This window comes from Macrobrachium rosenbergii, chromosome 27 (genome assembly GCF_040412425.1).
Source record: "Macrobrachium rosenbergii isolate ZJJX-2024 chromosome 27, ASM4041242v1, whole genome shotgun sequence".
In the NCBI taxonomy this organism is placed as follows: Eukaryota; Metazoa; Arthropoda; class Malacostraca; order Decapoda; family Palaemonidae; genus Macrobrachium; species Macrobrachium rosenbergii.
Genome location: NC_089767.1, coordinates 35,136,378 through 35,160,571, shown reverse-complemented (window position 1 = coordinate 35,160,571; position 24,194 = coordinate 35,136,378). Strand labels below are relative to the sequence as shown.

The following is a 24,194-nucleotide window of genomic DNA, read 5'->3' as shown; positions in this document are numbered from 1 at the left end:
CGACATTAAATAGGCCTACTTTGGCTTCGTCTAGACTTGCCTAGTCTAAGAAAACTACTAAAATAAAAGCTTCCTGACCTGTAGCTTAGATGAACAAAACACTGCAGGTGTCTTGAACTTTGACCTCACGAGAAAAAGTCTCCTTAATAATAATTGCAGACTGAAACACATGATTAGGTGACTCACTTTGATCTGGTCCTATGCTTTTTATTCACAGGTCGATGCTTTATAGGCTAATCTTAACAACTGATTTTGACAGACGCTTCTACCTCTTTGGATTTCTTTATAAAAAAAATATAGCAATAAATAAATAAATAAATAAATAAAAGCTATAACAATGGTTTTAAACACTGAAGGACTTCGTAACTTTCAAAAAGATAGGGTGTATACACCAACCGTCACGGATATACGTCAAATTACTGAAATTGTTAGCATCCCTGTATTCCTGCACTGGCAACTAGGCTCACAGTAGTAAACAAACATCACTACATTATTGCTTCAAACGATGTTGTTACGGCCGTGCTCAATGTATAGCAGGAAATTATTTAGCTATATCATATTTTAAATCGTGTGTAAAAAAAGAATAACTAAATAAATGGTGAACAAATAAATAAAATAAATAAGATACTAGCTAAAATTAAAAGTGAAATCCCACATACTTTCCGTTTTTCGGCACAGCACGAAATTGTTTATCCATTTCTTATTTGATACCGTACCAAGCAAACAAATAAATAACTAATTAAATAAAAATAAAATCTGCAATATGAGATACATTATGTGTTTTATTTAGCAATATAATAAATGCATTGTTTGAATTTTCGTACAGTAACTATACACCCAAAGAGGATGACGTCATAGTGTGACGTCCTAGCTACTTGTTTACAATGTCCCCTTCCATTCGTTACTGCTTACGAAGGTAAATACTGTATATATATCTTTCTTTACACTTACGAACCCTACAAATTTTTTTTTTTCAGATGAAAAGGCAGAATAAATGTCGAGTTTCGTTAAAATTGCTGCGTAATCTTGATAATACTGTGTAGATAAACAGACTATCATGATAAGGCTGGTGCTTAGCATCAGAGATAGGCCTAGGCCTAAACTATACCCTACTTCAATTAGTTGCTATCAAGATACTGAAATAGACTTATCGTAGGCTTCTTCTACCTTACTAATCAAGAACTACTCCATTTATTGCTGGGTTAGAATAGTTTGTAAACTATTTATGGCCTATTTCACCGCCGGAAGAGGAAAATCGTAGTCATTGGTAGGCTGTAGGCTAAATGTTTTGAGCATAGGCCAAGAGGGCTTATTTTTGGTAGCAGTCAATTCACTGTGGATACAAAGTAGACCTAATTACCCCAAGGTAGTCCTAAAATTTTTCCTCTTGTTAGCATTAAACTAATAAGGGTAGGACCTAAAGCAACACTTGCCTATAAGGCTGTATTTACAGCAGAGTAGGCCTATATGCTTGTAAATTTGTTGATGGTATATATACGGGTGACCAGGCTAGCCTGGCCTAGGTTAGGCCTAGGTCTGAAGGCAATGGGTGAATTGCAAACTCGTCAAGGGTAGTTAGCTACAGTAGGCTTATTAAGCCGCCATAAATTTGTTTGCTAACTTGCTAGGCTTAAGTTATATGTAACATGTACAGTTACAGTTCGTTAGCCGACCCAAATAAAATGTGCTGAATCTTAGTTAATTGGTAGTCGAACTCTGCCCACCCAACCTGACCTAAGGGGCAGTTATTCACTAAGTGAAATAAAAGGATATATCATAACCTAACCTGACCTAGAATAGTGTGCCAAATTCTATTTAACTGAAGGGGCTTTAATCCTGGAGGTCCCCACATAAGGTGACTGAGGGTGCCATAAATTATAAAGAAAAATTATAATTAAATATATATTTTACTACCTTACAGTTAGTCTATTTCTTGGCCTCACTTTTCCTCTTTAAAAAACTTTCCCAGACCAAATACTGTGGTTTCTCACTGTGGTTTTCTTGCATTAAGCTTAGGGGTGTGTGGTTAACCAGCCATTCAAGCACCATAGACATATGACCCTTCCATTTGTGATTTTCACCATAACATGTGATTTTTACATTGTTTCCAAAGCAATTCCATTGAAGACACAAACAGGAAAGAATATTATTTAAGCCCTCACTTCATTATGACAAATGAGGTTCTTCCTTGTTGAATGTGTTTAAGGGAACACTGAAATTAATAGGTTCGAATTATATTTTTTAATCTCCTTGTCATCCTCAATATTAAGGTGCATAGGAAAGGTACCATGCTCTTGTTAAAAGCTCTTTGTGCATAGTGCTATGACCAGATTATAAAAGAACGAAGCAAAGGGTTGAGATTCTCATCCTTTGAAATTCTCATCCTTTGAAATTCTGTTTGAACAGTCATACTCTTATTTACCTTATGATACAATAGTCTGTGAACACTTATACTCTTACTTATATTTTGATCAAATTTCCTTCAACTTTTAACCAATAAAAATAAATATAATTTTTTTTGTTTCAGGGTTTTAGAGGGAAGAAAATTATTAATATGTATCGTGTCACCAAATTAAAGTTAACCCAGCGAGTTAATTCCGAAAATATTTAATAAATACTCCTTCAGTCTCATCATATACTTGATCTGTCATTCCTTGGTTTTTGATATAGAGAAAATGCAGCCATTCATGGATACCAAAGTCATGTTATGGAATCGATCCGCTGCACAAACGACTTAGAAAAAAGGTTTGGGGGCCAATTAGCGTGTGCCCTTGAATAGACCGTATACTACGATGCGGATAATGTAGTCTCTCCCGAACTTACGGAAGAACCAGATTTCCTTCCGTGATCGTAACTAAATCGTTTGAGTGAAGCGAGATTCGTTATGTTCGTGAGAGGCCATATATGAAGCGGCGCGCCACCTCAAATTACGGAAGTGAAGACGAAGGTCGACCGTATAGACATATTATCATTATTTTTACTGATACAATGTGCGCAAGTTCCTGTGACAAAAAACCCACAGAGCATCGTTACTTAAACAGACTGTCAAAGGAACATGTTTCACATTTGGTGTGTGACGTTAGAAAGGAAATAAACAAGCAAAGGATATTATTATCGGTTCATGAACGCCATCTGGGACACTGGTTACACAGCCTAGTGTTAAGCGTAATTCATATTTGCGGACATTATCAGTTGACGAGTCAGGGTGGCGCCCTACTTAATAGTACTAGAGAGAGAGAGAGAGAGAGAGAGAGAGAGAGAGAGTGAGAGTGTGTTTCCCAGTCTTTTCAATACTTTTATATTCAAGTTGAAAGAATGTCTGTTCGTTAAGGTTTCATTTTATAGAGTTTCGTTAAAAGTTAAGTATATCTTAGTTTAACCAGACCACTGAGCCGATTAACAGCTCTCCTAGGGCTGGCCCGAACGATTAGATTTATTTTACGTGGCCAAGAGTTTCCTTGTATTGTATTGCGCATTCCTATAGGCCTACCCTTTCCTACTCAAGTTTCACGGGATTTTTCGTGTATTGCACATGAATACTGCATGTATTTAAAAGTAATATAGATCACAAGGATGGTTCGTGTGATCAACCGTCATAACTTGCATAATCGAAGGGAATATTCACTGTTGAGTAATATATAGACATCCGGTGATAAGTTTTAACCCAGTGGCCCCCAAAGCATGCCTGTAACATTGATAAAATTTAGCCCAGGGTTAATGGGTACGGAAATTTCTCAGAGGCGAGGTGTTTAATTTGAAATGTGTTATTGCTTTTTTTTTTACCACATTGATTGTTCAATAATTTATATTTATTATTTTCCTTAGCTATGTGTTTAATAATTTATTTGTGTTCGTATTCATTGTTTTAGATATATTATTAAAAGATCTTAGACCGGTACCGTAGAACAAAGTATCTTGACCGGTACCATAGAACTTTCCTCGTTATTTCACCAACGAGAGAGAGAGAGAGAGATGGTTGTGTATTGGGGCGGGGGGAGACTGAGTAGGTTTTAAATAAACGATCAGTTGCTTTACCACTGCCACCTGTTTTATGTCACGTGTTAATATTTTAAATAAGCTGTAATTTTTACAGTTTAAGAGTAGTTACCCCTTAATAGATAAAACACGGTGTGGATACGTGTGTGTGTGTGTGCGCGCGCGCGCGCGTCTGCTTGCGCCTGGTGAACGTAAAGAGGGGCACCCTTCCTTCCCTGACCTGACCTAGCTTGGCGATATTTCTGTTTCAACGGTCTGAGTGAAAATTGATGTTAACAGTACATACTGATTTTTGTGTCATTTTAAAGCTGAGCGTCATTAAAATTTGGGTAATGTTTTGCTTAAGACAATGACTTTTTTTTAGTGATATTAGAAGCATAACTTTACTGAATTTTGGTTTTCATTACGCTGTTACTCCTAAGCTTTGAATCTAACCTATAGAAAGTAAGGATTATTATATGTACATTGATCAGTACGATTCACCAATGCTATAATTATTGTTATTAGTAGAAGTAACAGTATTAGACTTATATATACCACTAAAAAGAAGCAATATTAATAGAAGCTACAGTAAAAACAATAGCAGCAGCTGTTGTTAGTAGTAGAAATACCAGCATTAGGCTTATATAGTACTAATAAATGGAGGAATATTAATAGAAACAACATTACACTTATAGTACTAAAGAAAGAAGCAGTATTAATAGAAACTACAGTAATGGTTATAAGCAGCGGCTCTACACATATCGTAATGGTAGATAGCGCATATCCGGTTTAATAAGAAAGATTCCGTTATTTTCGTCCTGAGGAAATAATAATTTTTCTCTCTCTCTCTCTCTCTCTCTCTCTCTCTCTCTCTCTCTCTCTCTCTCTCTCTCTCTCTCTCTCTCTCTCTCTCTCTCTCTCTCTCTCCATCAAGCTGGTCTATGTTATGAAATTGGAATGCTCAAGAACTTATCAAATATCGATACGTTCGGGAATACTGCTCTCTCTCTCTCTCTCTCTCTCTCTCTCTCTCTCTCTCTCTCTCTCTCTCTCTCTCTCTCTCTCCATCAAGCTGGTCTATGTTTTGAAATTGGAATGCTCAAGAAACTTATAAAATACGTTCGGGAATACTCTCTCTCTCTCTCTCTCTCTCTCTCTCTCTCTCTCTCTCTCTCTCTCTCTCTCTCTCTCTCTCTCTCTCTCAGAGTTTGGCTGTTTACTGTACAGAAGGGCTTCCAGTTTATTCTTAGAGGAAATGTTAAAAAAGCAGCTGTATTGTAATTTTATATATCATAAGTGTTTAGAAACTATTAGCTTCAGAAAAGCGGGATGTGTTTCTTGGTTTCCCGTGTGCCTGTCCTTTGTTTTTTTGTTTTTGTTTTGTAGGATGTTATATATATATATATATATATATATATATATATATATGTGTGTATACCTGTATGTGTGTAAATGGTATATTTATACCCTCATATATCTACAACTTATATATTCTTATTTCTGTTTTGACGGGTAAAACAATTGACCATCAATATCTGAATATATATATATATATATATATATATATATATATATATATATATATATATATTATACATATATATATACAATATATATGTGTGTATGTGTAAATGGTATAATTATACCCGCATATATCTAAAATTTATATATTCTCATTTCTATTTTGACAGGTAAAACAATATACCATCCTCATCTGAGTGACACCAACATTAAAAAAAAAACCCAAAGAAGACTTAAGGCACAAATAATACAAATTATCTCAAGAATTATTTGTCGCGTCTGAGAGTAACTAAACACTGCGTCATCGAAGATGGAAGGCAGTGGTCGGGTATCAAGGGCAGTTTCTCCTGAAAGGTATGTTGACAAGGACAGGAGGTTGCTTATTGTGCGGGCGTTTGGTTTTTCGGTTCGCGTGGTTAGCTAGGAGTTTTGTATTTTCTTGTGTGTATGTGTGTGTGTATGTATGTATGCATGAATGGTGTATATATATGTAAATGTATATATAGATTAGATATAGATATACATTGATATATATATATATATATATGTGTGTGTGTGTGTGTAGGCTTTTATCAACTTTATTTTAATTTGTTTTATTTGTTTTATAAAGTAAACATTAGAGACTCTGTCTCAACTTACATATAATTACAATAATTATAGTATAAAATAGTTCGTTATTACGTTAACGAAATAAGTAACAAAATTATATTTCTTATATTTAATTTTTTTAGTTCTTACGCAAGAGCTGAAGACATTAGTCAATTCAAATCACTAATCATGGAAGAAATGAAGATAATAAAATGGAGAAAAAGATAAAATTAAAACGAAGAAAAACGAAAATAAGTTGATAAAAAATTAATATTTTGTAACGCATGCATTCAGTAATCCGACTGCCGACTGAGCAAGCGTTCTCCGTGCTTGAGTTAGGCAAAATGAGTTTGTTAACAGTGCCTACGAAAATTGCAACGTCTGTTAGCAGTACCTTCGAAAATTACGACGTCTGTTAACAGTGCCTACGAAAATGCAACGTCTGTTAGCAGTACCTACGAAAATTACAACGTCTATTAACAGTACCTACGAAAATTACAACGTCTGTTAAAGTACCTACGAAAATCACGTCTGTTAATAGTTCCTGCGAAAATTACAATGTCTTAACAGTACCTTCGAAAATTACAACGTCTCTTAACAGTACCTACGAAAATTACGTCTCTTAACAGTACCTTCGAAAACTACAACTTCTGTTAACAGTACCTACGAAAACTGCCACGTCTGTTAACAGTACCTACGAAAACTACAACGTCTGTTAACAGTACCTACGAAAACTGCCACGTCTGTTAACAGTACCTACGAAAACTACAACGTCTGTTAACAGTACCTTCGAAAACTACAACGTCTGTTAACAGTACCTACGAAAACTACAACGTCTGTTAACAGTACATACGAAAATTACAACGTCTGTTAACAGTACCTACGAAAACTACAACGTCTGTTAACAGTACCTACGAAAATTACGTCTGTTAACAGTACCTACGAAAATTACGTCTATTAACAGTACCTACGAACACCACAATGCCTGTTAACAGTACCTACGAAAACTACAACGTCTGTTAACAGTACCTACGAAAATTACGTCTGTTAACGGTACCTACGAAAATTACAACATCCGTCAATTACTGTTAATCATTTTTTGTTTCACAAATTTATTGTAAAGCCGTTCACTGTGCCCTTTTGTCACGCATGCAAAGGTTCTTCTGGGTTGTGGGAAAATCCAATTGATTTTGAGTTTTTTTTTTTATTAAAAAAATTGGAGTTTTTTGTAATTTAACAAAAGAATCAATTTTTTGCACTAAAAGTCTTTGCGTAGGATTAATTAAGGCTATTTTATGAGTGGTTTTATGCAAGAAATAAAGCAGTTATAGGTTAATATAATTAAATCGTTAAGCTCTTTCCTCCGTAGGGGGTTAGTGCTGTCAGTGCACCTCACGCGGTGCATTGTAGGCATTACTTAATTAAGGTTCTTTGCAGCGTCCCTTCGGCCCTTAGTTGCAACCCCTTTCATTCCTTTTGCTGTACTTCCGTTCATATTCTCTTTCTTCCATCTTACTTTCCATAACCCTCTCCTTAACAGCTGATTCATAGTGCAGCTGCTAGGTTTTCCTCCTGTTGCACCTTTCAAACCTTTTTACTGTCAATTTCAGTTTCAGCGCTGAATGACCTCACGGGTCCCAGGGTTTGCCTTTTGGCCTGAATTGTATATTTTATTCTATTCAATTCTATTAGGCTTTTTGAAATGTAATTATAGTTGTAGCGTAAAGTAATGATATCATTATTATTTTTAAAACTGTAATTATTAGTTAAAATCCTTGAATTAAGATAATAGCACAAAGAATGGTGACCAACATGTCTCTAACAGAATAAGCCTGCTTTACATAGCACAGACTGCTAGTACGGAAGACAGACATGACTGTATGTCTGTTCAGTTTCCGCCTTGAAATGGCATGTGTATAAATAGGGATTTAGTGAATATGATTTTTTTTATTTGTTACTAAGTGAAGTAGTTGAGTGCATCTGCCAACACTAAATTAATACTTAGAGAGAGAGAGAGAGAGAGAGAGAGAGAGAGAGAGAGAGAGAGAGAGAGAGAGAGAGAGAGAGAACAGGGGCAAGAAGTATTTAAAATATATTTTATATTTTTATTTGTTAAGTAGCTAAGTATATCTGGTAACAATGCTCAATACGTGTGTGTGTGTGTGTGTGTGTGTTTGTTTGTGTGTGAGAGAGCGAGAGAGAGATGGAACAGGGGCAAGAAATATTTGAAATATATTTGATATTTTTACTTGTTACTTAAGTAGCTAAGTATATCTGGTAACGCTGCTTCAATACGTGTGTGTGTGTGAGAGAGAGAGAGAGAGAGAGAGAGAGAGAGAGAGAGAGAGAGAGAGAGAGAGAGAGAGAGAGAGAGAGAAACAGGAGCGAGGCATATGATTTAAAATATTTTTGAAATACAGAAGACTGGATCATAAATATTATGCCCAAGATGTCTTTTAAAAATTGTATTCGGTTTCCTTAAGATAAAAGTGATAGAACAAGAATATTTAAAAGTAGAATATTAAAAAAAAAAATAGAATAAAACCAAAACAAAACAAATACAAGTTATGCATGACCAGCTCACGAAAATGTAAAAAGAAATTGGTTGCAAAAAGTATTATTTATGTTCTCCGTGCAAAGCATAGCAGGATACGAGCTAACTTATTGCCTCTCTCTCTCTCTCTCTCTCTCTCTCTCTCTCTCTCTCTCTCTCTCTCTCTCTCTCTCTCTCTCTCTCTCTCTCTCTCCACTTGCATTGGGGATTTCCAAAGTACTCGACAACTTTTTATCATCAATTTATTTTTATCCCTTAAAACAAAAATGCAAAATATGCTGCCCTGCTGAGGTTGCAGTTAACTTCGGATCCTTACATCTTTGTGTGCCTATGTATGTTTCGTGCGCGCGCGCACACACATACATACATACACACATACACACATACATATACATACGTACAAATATATGCATATATATATATATATTATATATATATAATATACATATGTAATATGTATGTACTGTATGTATGTATATATATGTATGTGTATGTATATCTTTCGAAGTCAACGACCTCAAGTGATTGACAGGAAAATACCAGACCCTTGTGCTCTTATCAAACCCTCAGTTAAAATGACCCCAGTTCAAGTGACTGGATGCCCTGATAAGGCTGATAAGTTTGAATAAAGTTTATTTCATGCTCTGAGAAGACGTTTGTTTCTGTTTATAATGTATTATCGAAACTCTGGTGGTTTTAGTTTTCTGTAAAAAAAAACTATTGAGATGGCTTTGTCTGTTCGTTCGCACTTTTTCTGTCCGCCCTCAGATCTTAAAAACTACTGGGGCTAGAGGGCTGCAAATTGTTATGTTGATCATCCACCCTCCGATCATTAAACACACCAAATTGCAGCCCTCTAGGCTCAGTAGTTATCACTTTATTTAAGGTTAAAGTTAGCCATAATCGTGCGTCTGGCAACGATATAGGACAGGGTACCATCGGGCTGTGGTTAAAGTTTCATGGGCCGCGACTCATACAGCATTATACCGAGAACACCGAAAAATAGATCTGTTTTGGGTGGCCTTGATTATACGCTGTACAGAAAACTCGATTGCGCTGGCGAAACTTCGGCGCATTTTTTACTTGTTGAATTTGTGATTAAGAAAGGCGTCATGAGGTCTTATATTATGAAAAGTTTATTTAACATCATGAAAAAATGAGAGGGCTTCTTACGATTGTTATACTTAGGAAGCTCAGTATATTTTCATTAATATTTTGTTAGTGGTTATGTAGGTTTTACGTACACTGAAGTACGCAGAAAGAGAGAGAGAGAGAGAGAGAGAGAGAGAGAGAGAGAGAGAAAGAGACGCTGATGTATACTGCATAACTAAATCTCACATGTGTAACCTATTATATTGTAATTATTAGTACAAAATAAGAAAGAGAGAAAGGAAAAACTAAGAAACTCAACATTTACATCATTTGGAAATATAAGAATAGATAACAAAGCAAGCGAAAAAAAATAACATTGCAAAAGTAATTGTTGCAACAATACACGAGAAATATAAGAGTAACAATTTGCGAAGCACTCGATATATTTAGCTGCAAAAATTCTATTTAAATTAATGTTCCAATCAGGGTCATGTGTTTATGTTTTGACTAAAAAGTAAAGAAGTTTACTATATGTAGTTTTTTTTTTTTTTAGTCTAAGTATTCTTTATGTTAAAACAAGGAATATGCAAATTAGGTCGAAAAAACGTTCTGCTCTCTTGATAAGAGTTATTATTTTTGTAGACAGTTTTGTCAGATTTCCTGACTAAGCTGTTGTTTTGTTGTTCAACATTCTTCATAGCCTACGTTGCTTGAAATAGCGTCATTTATATATAGGCTATATATATATATATATATATATATATATATATATATATATATATATATATATATATATATATATATATATATATGTGTGTGTGTGTGTGTGTGTGTGTGTGTGTATATATATATATATAATTCTTCCTCGTTTTAACGTGCATTTTCCCATTTTTATATATATATATATATATATATATATATATATATATATATATATATATATATATGTGTATGTGTGTGTGTATATGTATAAATAGTACTTTGTTTAGTATGAAGACACATATATATATACAGTATATATACATGTGTGTGTGTGTTGTACTACATACCAGAGAGAGATAGAGATCAGAATTCAGCTTCCTAGAAATTCCAAAACTAAAATAAGCATAAAAAAACCTGTTCTCTCTCTCTCTCTCTCTCTCTCTCTCTCTCTCTCTCTCTCTCTCTCTCTCTCTCTCTCTCCAGGCATTTCTTCGTATCGTTTCCACTTATTACAATCACGCTTGGCAAAGACACGAATTCCTCTTTCCCAGATCTCCTGCGTGTGATTGCTTTATCCGGTTCGTGAATTAGTTTATGTCAGAAGGAGCATATGGCTTACGACGGAGGAAACTGTGTTCAAACGTCCTCTGTGGGATTTTCTCCCCCGCGTGTTGCAGTGGTGCTTTCGAAGACGAGGTTGTCTTGTGGGAATCCTCTCTCTCTCTCTCTCTCTCTCTCTCTCTCTCTCTCTCTCTCTCTCTCTCTGTGAGATAGGTCTTGTGTTGTTTAAACTTGCATTGATCTCGTGTTAAAAATCATTTGGTTATAGCTTACTCTTGCCTCGTTAGTCTCATAATAAATTAAGAATGTGTTCGTATATATATATATATATATATATATATATATATATATATATATATATATATATGTATTTATATTGTGTTTGTATGTATATATATATATATATATATATATATATATATATATATATATATATATATATATATATATATATATATATATATATATATTCCTATTTCTTTCTCTTTCTTCCCGAGGCAACAGGAGCGAGTAGTGTTGCCATCCTCGTGGCTTTTATTAGCGTTTAAGTTTTGACTAATCGTCCAAGAATGCAGGTGATCGATTGTGAGTCTAGAAAGCGCTAGAAATTCTGAGATCTGAAGCCTTGGATTTGTCCTGATTCGTTTAAGGTTATTTTCGCTGTATTTACGAAACATTATTAATTTTAAAAGCATTTGACAGTAACTGAAACAGCGTATATTTTAAAGTGAGATTCTTATTATATCACCCATTTGAAATCACTTTATAAGCAGCAACGTAAGGAAGGGAATTAAGTAATGACTCGCACTTAGGTAGAATGGCTGTTTTTCGCTTTATTTACAAAACATTCCTTTTAAAAGCATTTGACAGAAGTAAATGAAGCAACGTAAACTATACAATTGAGTGTTTTATCATTAATCCCATTTGAAATAGTCTCACAAGCAGCAACCAGAGGAGTATCCCACAGGAAAAGAATTACAGTAATGACTCTCATCAAAATCGAATCCCGAACGCCACGACGCTCAGACGATCTTTTGAGATTCTTTGGTTTCCTGGCAATCCTTTGGTATTTCCTGCTGCTGCTAAGAGTCCGTGAGTGCGATGAGGTGTTATGCCACCGGTAATAACGCTCCTGGCGGCATGAGAGCGTGACCCTTTACATGAGGTGATTACGGACGGTTCTTAAATAATGGCCGATGTGGAATGCGCGGGAGGAAATGATGATGAGACAGATCGCATGGCGGGAAAAGATGCCGCGAGTCGCTGGCTGGCAGATGAGCGGAAGAAGAAGAAAGGGGCGGGGCTTGTCTTTGTTTTGGGAGGAAAGAATGCCTGGTTGATTTGTATTGTGAAAAAAATTAGTGCTACTGCCTGGAATTTCGTTTCATTCAAGCTTCTGACCGGAAAGCTCGAATTCGAAGTTCCTTTCTCAGTATATATTTAACCAGAAATAAAGGCTTATAGTACGTATCATTCAAATAGTAACAATAATAATTGAAACCATGTTTTAGTTTCGAGTTGCAGTTACAACTGTTATTAATCGTAGTAAAATATGTGCATTTCTGTAATAAAAGGGAGATATATATATATGTATATTAATTATATATATACACACACACACTATATATATATATATATATATATATATATATATATATATATATATATATATATATAGTAGTATATGCGTGTGTGTATGTATGTATACTAAATAAATCGTATATCGTTAATCGCAGAGAATTTGTATAATCATGAAGTATATAAAAATTTAAAGAATATGAAGGTAGATAAAAATGCACGTGGTAATGTTATAAGCCAGAGAGAGAGAGAGGATGGCGTCGGGATAACGCGCATAACCGGGTCATTTTTAGCCAGAATAACAGTGTTGGTTTTCCCTTCATCCATCGCGCGCTTAACGGTTAGTGATCACAGAGGTAATTTTGAGAACGTTAATCTTTGTTTGCTCTTTGTTTTTGTGTTCGTGTGTGTGAGAGAGAAAAACGAAAGTTGGTGGCTGGGGGAGGGCGGTTGTTGTAGAGAGAGAGAAAGACCTAAATATTTGATAAGAAGGCTAAAGGCTACGTAATTCAATACCGAAATACGAGAAGAAGTTTTAGACCTATAGGTTACAACTGCATTGGTTTTAGAGGCTCAAGGAAAGAGTGAAAGTCTGTTTTTTTAGAGCAATGAGAGAGTGAGTCACTTTTAAAGACAGAAGTTATACAGCAACACTTTAATCCAGCAAGAAGGCTGGATTAAAGTGTTCCAGCTGTAGAAACTAAAGACCTTCTCCAGTCCAGCGTTGTCAAGAGCAGTGGCCCTCGGAAACGGCAGTAAGACGAAAATCGCTATAGTCTTAGTCTTTGGGGGATGTTTATCTGAAGATTCTTTTGTACAAAGCGAATGTTTTGTGTTTGTGAATGTTTTTTTATGGCAGTTATTCACGATTTATATTCCGTAGAGGGTTAGTGCCGTCAGTGCACCAAACGTGGTGCAATGTAGGCATTACTAAAGTTCTTTGCAGCGTCCCTTCGTCCCCTAGCTGCAACCCCTTTCATTCCTTTTACTGTACCACCATTTATATTATCTTTCTTCCATCTATCTAGCTACCCACCCTCTCCTAACAATTATTTCATATTGCAAAAGCGAGGTTTTTCTCCTGTTACACCCTTCAAACCTACCTACTCTTAATTTCCTTTCCAGCGCTGAATGACCTCATAGGTCCCAGTGCTTTTCCTTTGGGCTAAACTCTATATTCCATCCCATTCACGATTTATATTTTAGAAGATATATTCTCGCGGCGCCTTTAGGAGATATTTTGAAGAAATTTGGGATGTACCAAATTCCGTTCACATCTCGTGAAGCTTCTGCTATAAAAACCTCTGGCACGGTACTTCCACTATCAGTTCTTTAGACCAGGGCGCCGGGTTTCCCATTCAAAGATTAGGATTGATTAAATCTGATTAAACGTTAACAGTTGGGTGTGGGGTTACTCGACTCTGATGGATAATGATAATGGAAAGTCAGAGAGATTTTATCCTTCGTTATCAGATCTCTCTCTCTCTCTCTCTCTCTCTCTCTCTCTCTCTCTCTCTCTCTCTCTCTCTCTCTCTCTCTCTCTCTCTCTCTCTCTCATATATATATATATATATATATATATATATATATATATATATATATATATATATATATATATATAATATATATATATATATATATATATATATATATATAATTTTATAAGCCAAACTAAATGTTTCAAAGATACCATTTAAAGAAATAGAGTTAATGAAACTAGATTGGTAATTTTTTTGTGTTTTTTTCATTACGAATGCCTTAATTGATTGATTTGTTATCATTTACGTGGCTTTGCAGCGAAAGAGCCCAGGAACACTGGAGATAGAAATTAGCCGAACATTCTTATTTAGAAAAAAAAAAAATCGCTCGTATAACATTCAAGTTTAATTTCTCATAAAATCCTGTAACGCATAAGCCCTCATTTTTACAAAGGTTGAACAGATCTGTATTTTATGAAGATCAGTTTTTCCATGGTGTATAAAACCCCGCATGATTTGGATATAGTTTTTACTCTTCAATATCCTGGAATAATTGCGATTTCTCGAGAAATGGGAAAAAGTGTGCTGACTGGTTGTGTTGTTGAGTTAGTATATGTATTGAGAAAAATTGTTCTTGTTAGTTAGTGTTTCTGAAAATTTCTTGAATTTAACTGAAAATTTCTTGTATTTAGGTGAAAATGTCATGTATTTAGGCGAAAATGTCTTGTATTTAGGTGAAAATTTCTTGTATTAAGGCGAAAATGTCTTGTATTCAGGTATTTTAGAAGAAAATGTCTTGTATTTAGGTGAAAGTGCCTTGTATTTAGGTGAAATTGTCTTGTATTTAGGTGAAAATGTCTTGTATTCAGGCGAAAATGTCTTGCATTTAGAAGAAAATGTCTTGTATTCAGGCGAAAATGTCTTGTATTCAGGCGAAAATGTCATGTATTCAGGCGAAAATGTCATGTATTTAGGAGAAAATGTCTTGTTTTTGGGTTAAAATGTCGTGTATTCAGACGAAAATGTCTTGTATTTAGTGAAAATGTCTTGTATTCAGGCAAAAGTGGCTTGTATCCAGGCAAAAATGTCTTGTATTCAGGCAAAAATGGCTTGTATTCAGGCGAAAATGGCTTGTATTCGGGCGAAAATGTCTTGTATTTAGAAGAAAATGTCTTGTATTTAGGTGAAAATTTCTTGTATTCAGGCGAAAATATCTTGTGTTTAGGGGAAAATGTCTTGTTTTTGGGTTAAAATGTCGTGTATTCAGACGAAAATGTCTTGTATTTAGTGAAAATGTTCTGTATCCAGGCAAAAATGGCTTGTATCCAAGCAAAAATGTCTTGTATTCAGGCAAAAATGGCTTGTATTCAGGCGAAAATGGCTTGTATTCGGGCGAAAATGTCTTGTGTTTAGAAGAAAATGTCTTGTATTTAGGTGAAAATTTCTTGTATTCAGGCGAAAATATCTTGTATTTAGGAAAAAAATATTTTTTTGGTGAAAATGCCGTGTATTCAGACGAAGATGTCGTGTATTCAGGCAAAAATAACTTGTATTCAGGCAAAATTGGCTTGTATTCAGGCAAAAATGACTTGTATTCAGGCTGAAATGGCTTGTATTTAGGAAAAAGTGGCTTGTATTCAGGCAAAAGTGGCTTGTATTCAGACAAAACTGGCTTGTATTCAGGCAAAATTGGCTTGTATTCAGGAAAAATTGTCTTGTATTCAGGCAAAAATGTCTTGTATTCAGGCACAAATGGCTTGTATTCAGGAAAAATTGGCTTGTATTCAGGCAAAAATGTCTTGTATTCAGGCACAAATGGCTTGTATTCAGGAAAAATTGGCTTTTATTCAGGCAAAAAATGGCTTGTATTCAGGCACAAATGGCTTGTATTCAGGAAAAATTGGCTTTTATTCAGGCAAAAATGTCTTGTATTCAGGCACAAATGGCTTGTATTCAGGAAAAATTGGCTTGTATTCAGGCAAAAATGTCTTGTATTCAGGCACAAATGGCTTGTATTCAGGAAAAAATGGATTTTATTCAGGCAAAAATGGCTTGTATTCAGGCAAAAATTCTTGTATTCAGGCGAACTATTGCTCAGATCATTATGTAGACAAACAAAGTGTTTAATGCAGTGTATAACTAGAACTATTTAAGTTATCTTCATGTTACTTTTATTTTTATATTTTGTTTATTTTAGCCTGTGAGTAGAATTATTTTGATATATAATATTAATGTTGCAGTGATTGCTTTCAGTTGCAGTTGTGTTGCGTAATGTTGGTGTGGAAGTTATGAAGGACTGAACTGATGTTTGGGGATTTTTTTTTTTTTTCACATAGTTCTTTGGTTAGCTCGTGACGACGTCAGATTTGATTTGCTATATATCTATCTATCTATCTACATTATATTATATATGTACATAACGTATATGTATAAGTATATTATATACTGTATATATAATATATACTTATATATAAATATCTGTGTCTTGTGTATGTATGTATGTATGCATGTATGTACAGTATATATGTATGTATGTATAATTTGATTATGTACGTTCACTCATGTACGCAGTGTAAACAAGCGAATTATAATAGAACCAAAGAACGGAGACTGCCTTGAAGTGTCACATCATAGGCAACCACTTCATCCTCGGAGCATTTAGGATTTCCCCACTCCACCACTTCTCTCTCTCTCTCTCTCTCTCTCTCTCTCTCTCTCTCTCTCTCTCTCTCTCTCTCTCTCTCTCTCTCTCTGAGTTGTTTTGTGTATAGCTTCTCTAAAAACCACCACATCTCTCTCTCTGTGTCTGTCTCTGTCACTGTCTCTCTCTCTCTCTGTGAGTAGTTTTGCGCATAGGCTCTATAAAATAACATATCATTCTCTCTCTCTATCTCTCTCTTTTGAGAATTGTTTTGTGCGTAGGCTCTGTAACAACCACCACATTCTCTCTCTCTCTCTCTCTCTCTCTCTCTCTCTCTCTCTCTCTCTCTCTCTCTCTCTCTCTCTCTCTCTCTCTCTCTCTCTTTAAAAGTTGTTGTGTGCATAAGTTTTAAATATAAAAACTGGAAGCCATATTGGATTGTCAATTCTTATGTCCTCGCTGTTAATATTGGTGTTTTTGATGCTAGAAGGGATTCGTAATTTATTTCCATGATGAAATTTTAGAACATTACAGTTTAATCTGTATAATAACTGTATAAAACACGCGTTGTTTTAAGGAAATGAGAAATGCGCTTCGTAGTTTTATTTCGGATCTTGTATAAATTTCTGTCTGTAATACCACATTTTTTTTCATTAATGAGAAATTACCAGTCAAGTTGCATCATTTTTTCTAATGGAATTTTATAACTTTTTTTGCAATTTGTAGTTTTTTGCTTTGTTCATCATATAATTTGCGTTTTAAGTCGTGTATAAATTTCGATTTGTAAATACCTGAGTTTTTTCGTCTTTGGTAAATTACGAGTCAAGTTTCATAATCTTTTTATTTCAAATGGAATTTCAGTTTGCATAATTTTTGTGTAGAATCTTATGACTATTTTTTGCAATTTAGCTTTTTTGACTTTATTCGTCATATAATTTATATTTTTTTTAGAATTGTGGGGAAAACCCCAAATCTGCAGTGCCACAGAATTGTCGAAATTCTTAAAATTTAAAAAAAGATGGGCATTTTAACCAGACTTCGATATTTACATAGAAACTGTCAACATTCCAAAAAATTGTAAAAGGTTAGATTTTTAACCTGACTTCGATACTTTGCTTATATAATTCTTTCATAATTAGCATGGGAGGAGGTAGAGGTGGATTTCCCCAAAGACTGAATTTAAATTTATTTTCATATTTTTCTCCAAATATGCCCCAACCGAGTGCCCACCCTGCCCAAGGTTGCACAGTGCTGTCTTGTTACTCCCCGTTTTATATTAGCATGTGGCGTGCCAGACATGCCTACAATTTCGGCCCTGTAAGCTTGAAGCACCCGGATGTAAATACGTGTATGTGCATTATATTATATTATGTTTATATATATATTTATAATTTCATTATGTAATTATATATTTATATATTTTGTATATACATATATATATATATATATATATATATATATATATATATAATTTATATATATATATTTAAATATTATATATATATATATATATATATGTTTATATATATTTATATGTTTATATTTAAATATATTTTATATATATATATATATGTAAATATATATATATATATATATATATATATATAATTATATATATATATATATTGTATATACATACACATACACACACACACACACACACACACTCGTTTCCACTGTGATGATTCAATAGCGTCTTTAAATCATACTTATTTCTGGTTGAAGGAGATGATTTAACCAGTATTTTAAAATCAAGCTCTACTTTCTCCCCAAAGCTGAACTCACGGTGATGATTTTAATATTTATTTCTGAATTAAACAACACTCGAATCTTTTAGAGGTGAACTCACGAACGCAGGTGTGATTTGAGAAGCACGCTTTGCTTTCCACTGCACTTGCAAGTGCCTCAGTATATTCCAAATATGATAGATTTTGGGTATTCCTTTTACTGTACCTCCGTTTGCATTCTCTTCCTTACATCTTACTTTCCTCAACCTTCTCCTAGCAGTTGTTTCATAGTGCAGATGCAATGTTGTCTTCTTGTTACACTTAAACCTTCTTTACTGTCAATTTTCCTCTCAGCGTTGAATGACGTCATCATAGGATCCAGCGCTTGTCCTTTGGTCTAAATTTTATATTCCATTTCATTCATTTTTTTTAAAAGAAGCTTTCATTTTTCATTTTAAATTCCTCCAAGAAGGTAATATACTAGTCTTACTTTATTTCCATCCCTGAACCTTTCACTAACCACAAACCCTCATCTCATTTCACCTGGGATCATGGGAGAATTGTGACGAAGCCTTTGTGGAACAAAGAGCCGCAAAAACCGCTCTGAACCGTTCTCCTTCTTATCTAAATCACCTCATTATCACGCACCGTACGCATGATAAAGAACCCACAGCTTAAAAACTCAGTGGGTCGGGCTGGTTATCTGGTGAAATAACATCTTCCTGTATTATCACTCGAAAAAGGGGGAGCCGTTGTAAGGAACTGGTAAAAACATCTTCCAGTCTTGGCACTTGAAAAGGGGGGAACCGTTGTAAGGATCGAGATATGACATCCCCCTCCTGCCTTGTCACTCGAAAATTGGGGAGCTGTTGTAAAGGCACGAGTAATAACATCTCCCTTCTGTCTTGGCACTCGAAAAGGGGTGAGCCGTTGTAAGGAACAGGTAATAACATCCCCCTCCTGCATTGTCACTCGAAAATTGGGGAGCTGTTGTAAAGGCACGAGTAATAACATCTCCCTTCTGTCTTGGCACGCGAAAAGGGGTGAGCCGTTGTAAGGAACAGGTAATAACATCCCCCTCCTGCATTGTCACTCGAAAAGTATACCTTAGTTTTACCAGACCACTGAGCTGGTTAACAGCTCTCCTAGGGCTGGCCCGAAGGATTAGACTTATTTTACGTGGCTAAGAACCAATTGGTTACTTAGCAACGGGACCTACAGCTTATTGTGGAATCCGAACCACATTATAGCGAGAAATGAATTTCTATCACCAGAAATAAATTCCTCTAACTCTTCATCAGCCGGCCCCGGGAATTGAACTCTAAAATTGGGGAGCTGTTGTAAAGGCACGAGTAATAACATCTCCCTTCTGTCTTGGCACTCGAAAAGGGGTGAGCCGTTGTAACGAACAGGTAATAACATCCCCCTCCTGCATTGTCACTCGAAAATTGGGGAACTGTTGTAAAGGCATGAGTAATAACATCTCCCTTCTGTCTTGGCACTCGAAAAGGGGTGAGCCGTTGTAAGGAACAGGTAATAACATTCCTCTCTTTCCTTGGCACTCGAAAAGGGATGAGCCGTTGTAAAGGAACCAGTTACAAGAAGCATCACTGTATCGTTGGGTAAAACACAAGGACAGAAATGCAAGGTTATGCTCTCTGTCAGGCTTTGTTATTATCTGGGTTGGATTTCCAGGGTCCTTGGTTTTTTGGGAGTTTTTTGTTTTTTTTTTGTTAAGTAACTTTTACCTTTGTTAGTGTGTGTGTGTGTGTGTGTGTGTGTGTGTGTGTGTGTGTGTGTGTGTGTAGGTGTAGGATAATACATGACGTGCACAATCTGGTATTACAGCAGCATTGTCAGATGTCGAAAAGTAACGCAATCGATTGGGGAAAAATTATGACTCTCTCTCTCTCTCTCTCTCTCTCTCTCTCTCTCTCTCTCTCTCTCTCTCTCTCTCTCTCTCTCTTGTCGCCTTCAAAATTTAGTTTGGGAGAAGCTGGGGTTGATTTCATTTTATTAGAGTTTTTAGGGAAAAGATCAATAAGTGCTTTATGCCAGTATTTTATATTATCCTCGGAAAATAAATATATCTCAGATGGATACACACACACACACACACACACACACACACACACACACACACACACACACACACACACATATATATATATATATATATATATATATATATATATATATATATATATATATATAGTATGTATATATTTATACATATATATGTATATATATATATTTATATATAAATATATATATATATATATATATATATGTGTGTGTGTATGTAATATATATATATATATATATATATACACACATATTTATATATATAAATTATATATATTTATTTTCCGAGGATAATATAAAATACTGGCAAAAAAGACCTATGAATCTTTTCCTTAAAAACTCACACACATAATGTATATATACACACACACATCCATTTAACAGAAGCATCAACCACTTTTGATGTCGACTCATAAGAATTTAATCCCCTAACTAAAGAAACAGCATTCTCAAATCAGTATCATCTCCGGGTATTTTCTCCAATGACTAACGCACCCAAACGCCCCAAGAATTCTGGAAGAAAATAAAGAAAATAAATAAAAAAGAGAGAAAAGGCCAGATACAAAAGACATTCCACGAATACAGCGTCGACAAAACCACTTTAATTGCTAGGTGCGCATAAGGGCACGACCGAAGAGTCTATACCGCATTAGTGAGTCACTGGGCATTACTCCCTGCGGGGCAGGGCAGACTGGGCAGCGCCTTCCGAGAATCTTCATTCACTAAGACGTCAGACCTCCTGAGTCAAAGTGAGTAAGGAGGTTTTACGGTGGATATAAGAGATGAGTGTATCCTGCCCTGATGAAATCCTAAGTGATGCCATTGCTAAGTGGCGGTGATGTTTTATTTTTTTTTTTTTTACCCGCGTTGCTTAATTATTCATTACTCATTCGGTGAGTAACGGGGTGGATTCATAATTGTGCAAGGAATTTAGAGGGTCGTAGAAATTCAAGGCTTGTTTTATTCATTCATGCTTAAATATCCACATGCTTATTGACAGGTGTTATAAATAGGATTCGGTCACTGTAAATACACTCCGTAAGGGGATAGTGCCATCAGTGTGTCTCACGCGGTGCACTGTAGACGTTACTTAAGGATCTTCGCAGCATCCCTTCGGGCCCTGACTGCAACCCCTTTCATTCCTTTTACTGCATCTACGTTCATATTGTCCTCCATCGCACTTTGCACTCTCTCCTAATGGTTGTTCCATGGTGCAACTGCGAGGTTTTCCTTCTATTACACCTTTCAAACTTTTTACTTTTAATATTCCCCTCAGGGAATGACGTAGGTCCCAGCGCTCTCGGCCTTTGACCTAGATTCTCTATTCCTAGTAACTGAAAGTCGAGGCTCGTCCCTCATTAAATATTACCATTTTCTAATCTGTTCGAGATCTATGTGAAGGCCAGCAGGTATTTCATTACCAAATGTCCCAGTGAGGCAGAAAGGAACTATGATTTCTTTAAAAAAAAAATTTGATTAGAACATCAGACTACACTTTTTTTTTTTTTTTTTTAGGATTTTCCTAGTGTCACTTAAATGAAATCCAAGTTGAAGTAAGAAGTGACTCAGAGTGAGAGTAATTAGCATCAGGAGGGTGACACTGAACCAAAGACAGTACTTTTAGCTGTGCTTTGTTCTTAGCGTTGCTTAACAGTTACTCATCATTAGTAATATGGGAAATTTATTGGTCGTAGTGAAGTTAAGAATAATAGATTTTAACGTGGTTCTTCCAATGTGAGGGTATTTGTAAGTGTTCTTTTTGGCAACTTACAGCAAATTTATGATAGTTCAGCCAGGAACAATTACTTTTCCTAATGCTGCAGCCAGGAACAGTTACTTTTACTAATGCTATAGCCAGGAACAGTTACTTTTCCTAATGCTACAGCCAGGAACAGTTACTTTTCCTTATGCTACAGCCAGGAACGGTTACTTTTCCTAATGCTACAGCCAGGAACAGTTACCTTCCTAATGCTACAGCCAGGAACAGTTACTTTTCCTAATGCTACAGCCAGGAACAGTTACTTTTCCTTATGCTACAGCCAGACACAGTTACCTTCCCTAATGCTACAGCCAGGAACAGTTATTTTTACTAATGCTACAGCCAGGAACAGTTACTTTTCCATATGCTAGATTTGCTTTATCAAATTACGCCTGTCTGCAGAAGTCATCTTTTACCATAACAATTGTTAATTTTTAATCAGAACTGCGATCATTTCTTTGACGTAGAAAGAGCTAAAATCTTTGGTAGTAGGATTCAGTTGCCCAGTCAAATGAGATCTGGTAACACTGTATAATACGTCATATCCAGACGTTTCATTCAGTTAAGTACTGGTTTCGCAGTAATCTGATACTTGGCAATCTCACGTCCTAATGAGAAGGTGACTTCGTATTCCCTCAAAACCTATCTGATACATCCAGCCTTGCAATTCAAGATAAGGTTGTTTTCAGTTATGTAATTATTGGAGACTTATCGTTATCAGTTTGACTGATGAAGTAAACGTGTTCAAATGATAAGAAATCCCTGAGGTCGAAAATAGAAGTAGATAGGCCAAGATTTATTTAGGTCATTGGAAAAGTAAAGTAATTATTAAATAATTGGTGGACTTACTATGGAAACGCCTCATCAACAGAAGGTTATCGTAGCCAGAAATTAAGATAAGCAGATAAATGAAAATGGGTTTTTATTCACCTGCCAAATTATTGCATGATTTTTTATTCAAGTAACGAACGTAGCAACATCATCAAAACACTGGAGTCCCCAAAAACTGACTTAAGTCACTTAATATTCATTTGCAAACTGTATTTGTTTATGCAGGTTGTCAGCACATCGGCCGTAAACATGTAAAAATTTCTTTCGTGATTGGTATCAAGGCCCCTCCCTCCTCCCCTCCCCTCCCCTCCCCTCCCCTCCCCTCCCCTCCATCCTTTCTCCGGGTCTCTGGTGTATCTCATTAAAGGCGGAGTTTCCAAGGTACTTAATGGGTTTGCTTTTATTTATCTGGTTGAAAAGCTCCTTCATTTTTACGGTAAAGAAATTATAGACTCCAGAGCAAGTATGAAACAGACAAATGAATCCCCTTAGAAATATCAGTTGTGGGAGAGTGAGGATAAACGTAATATTGGACATCCCATGATATTCCGTACTCAAAGAACGTTTTTTTCAAACTCCAGGAGCCTCTGGACCTTGCAGTAATGTTTTGAGAGCTCCGTAAGACCTACATGGTCTCCCATTGTAGGCATTACTTAGGGTACTTTGCAGCGTCCCTTCGGCCCCTAGCTGTAACCCCTTTCATTCCGTTAACTGTACCTCCATTCATATTTTCTTTCTTCCGTCTTACTTTTTTCTTTCTTCCGTCTTACTTCCACCCTCTCCTAACAGTTGATTCATAGAACAGCTGCAAGGTTCTCTTCCTGTTACATCTTTCAACTCTTTTTACTACGAATTTCCGTTTCAGCGCTGACTGGCCTCATCAAAGGTCCCAGCGCTTGGCCTTTGGCCTAAATTCTATGTTTATTCGATTCTACGTCGTATCCATCCTAGGATATATGTGCTCCTTTTTTTCCTTCTTTACGAAAGAAAAGGTTTTCCAGCACTGGCTGAATTTTTTTTTTTTTTTTTTTTTTTTTTGCTTGGTGGGTTCTTCAGGAAAGTAATTTCAGCAAAATTTTGTTCCCAGACAACAAACTCG

At 35.6% G+C, this 24,194-nt stretch overlaps 1 protein-coding gene across 1 annotated transcript in view; it reads left to right on the top strand.

Annotated features, from left to right (window-relative positions):
• The first annotated feature begins 849 nt into the window (after window positions 1-849).
• LOC136853610 (NF-kappa-B inhibitor cactus-like) overlaps window positions 850-24,194 on the top strand; it is a 110,903-nt gene continuing 87,558 nt past the window's right edge. The window contains exons 1-2 of the mRNA XM_067129374.1: window positions 850-916; window positions 5,670-5,853. The gene's annotated coding sequence lies outside the window, so the exon portion shown is untranslated. The remainder of the gene's footprint in view (window positions 917-5,669; window positions 5,854-24,194) is intronic.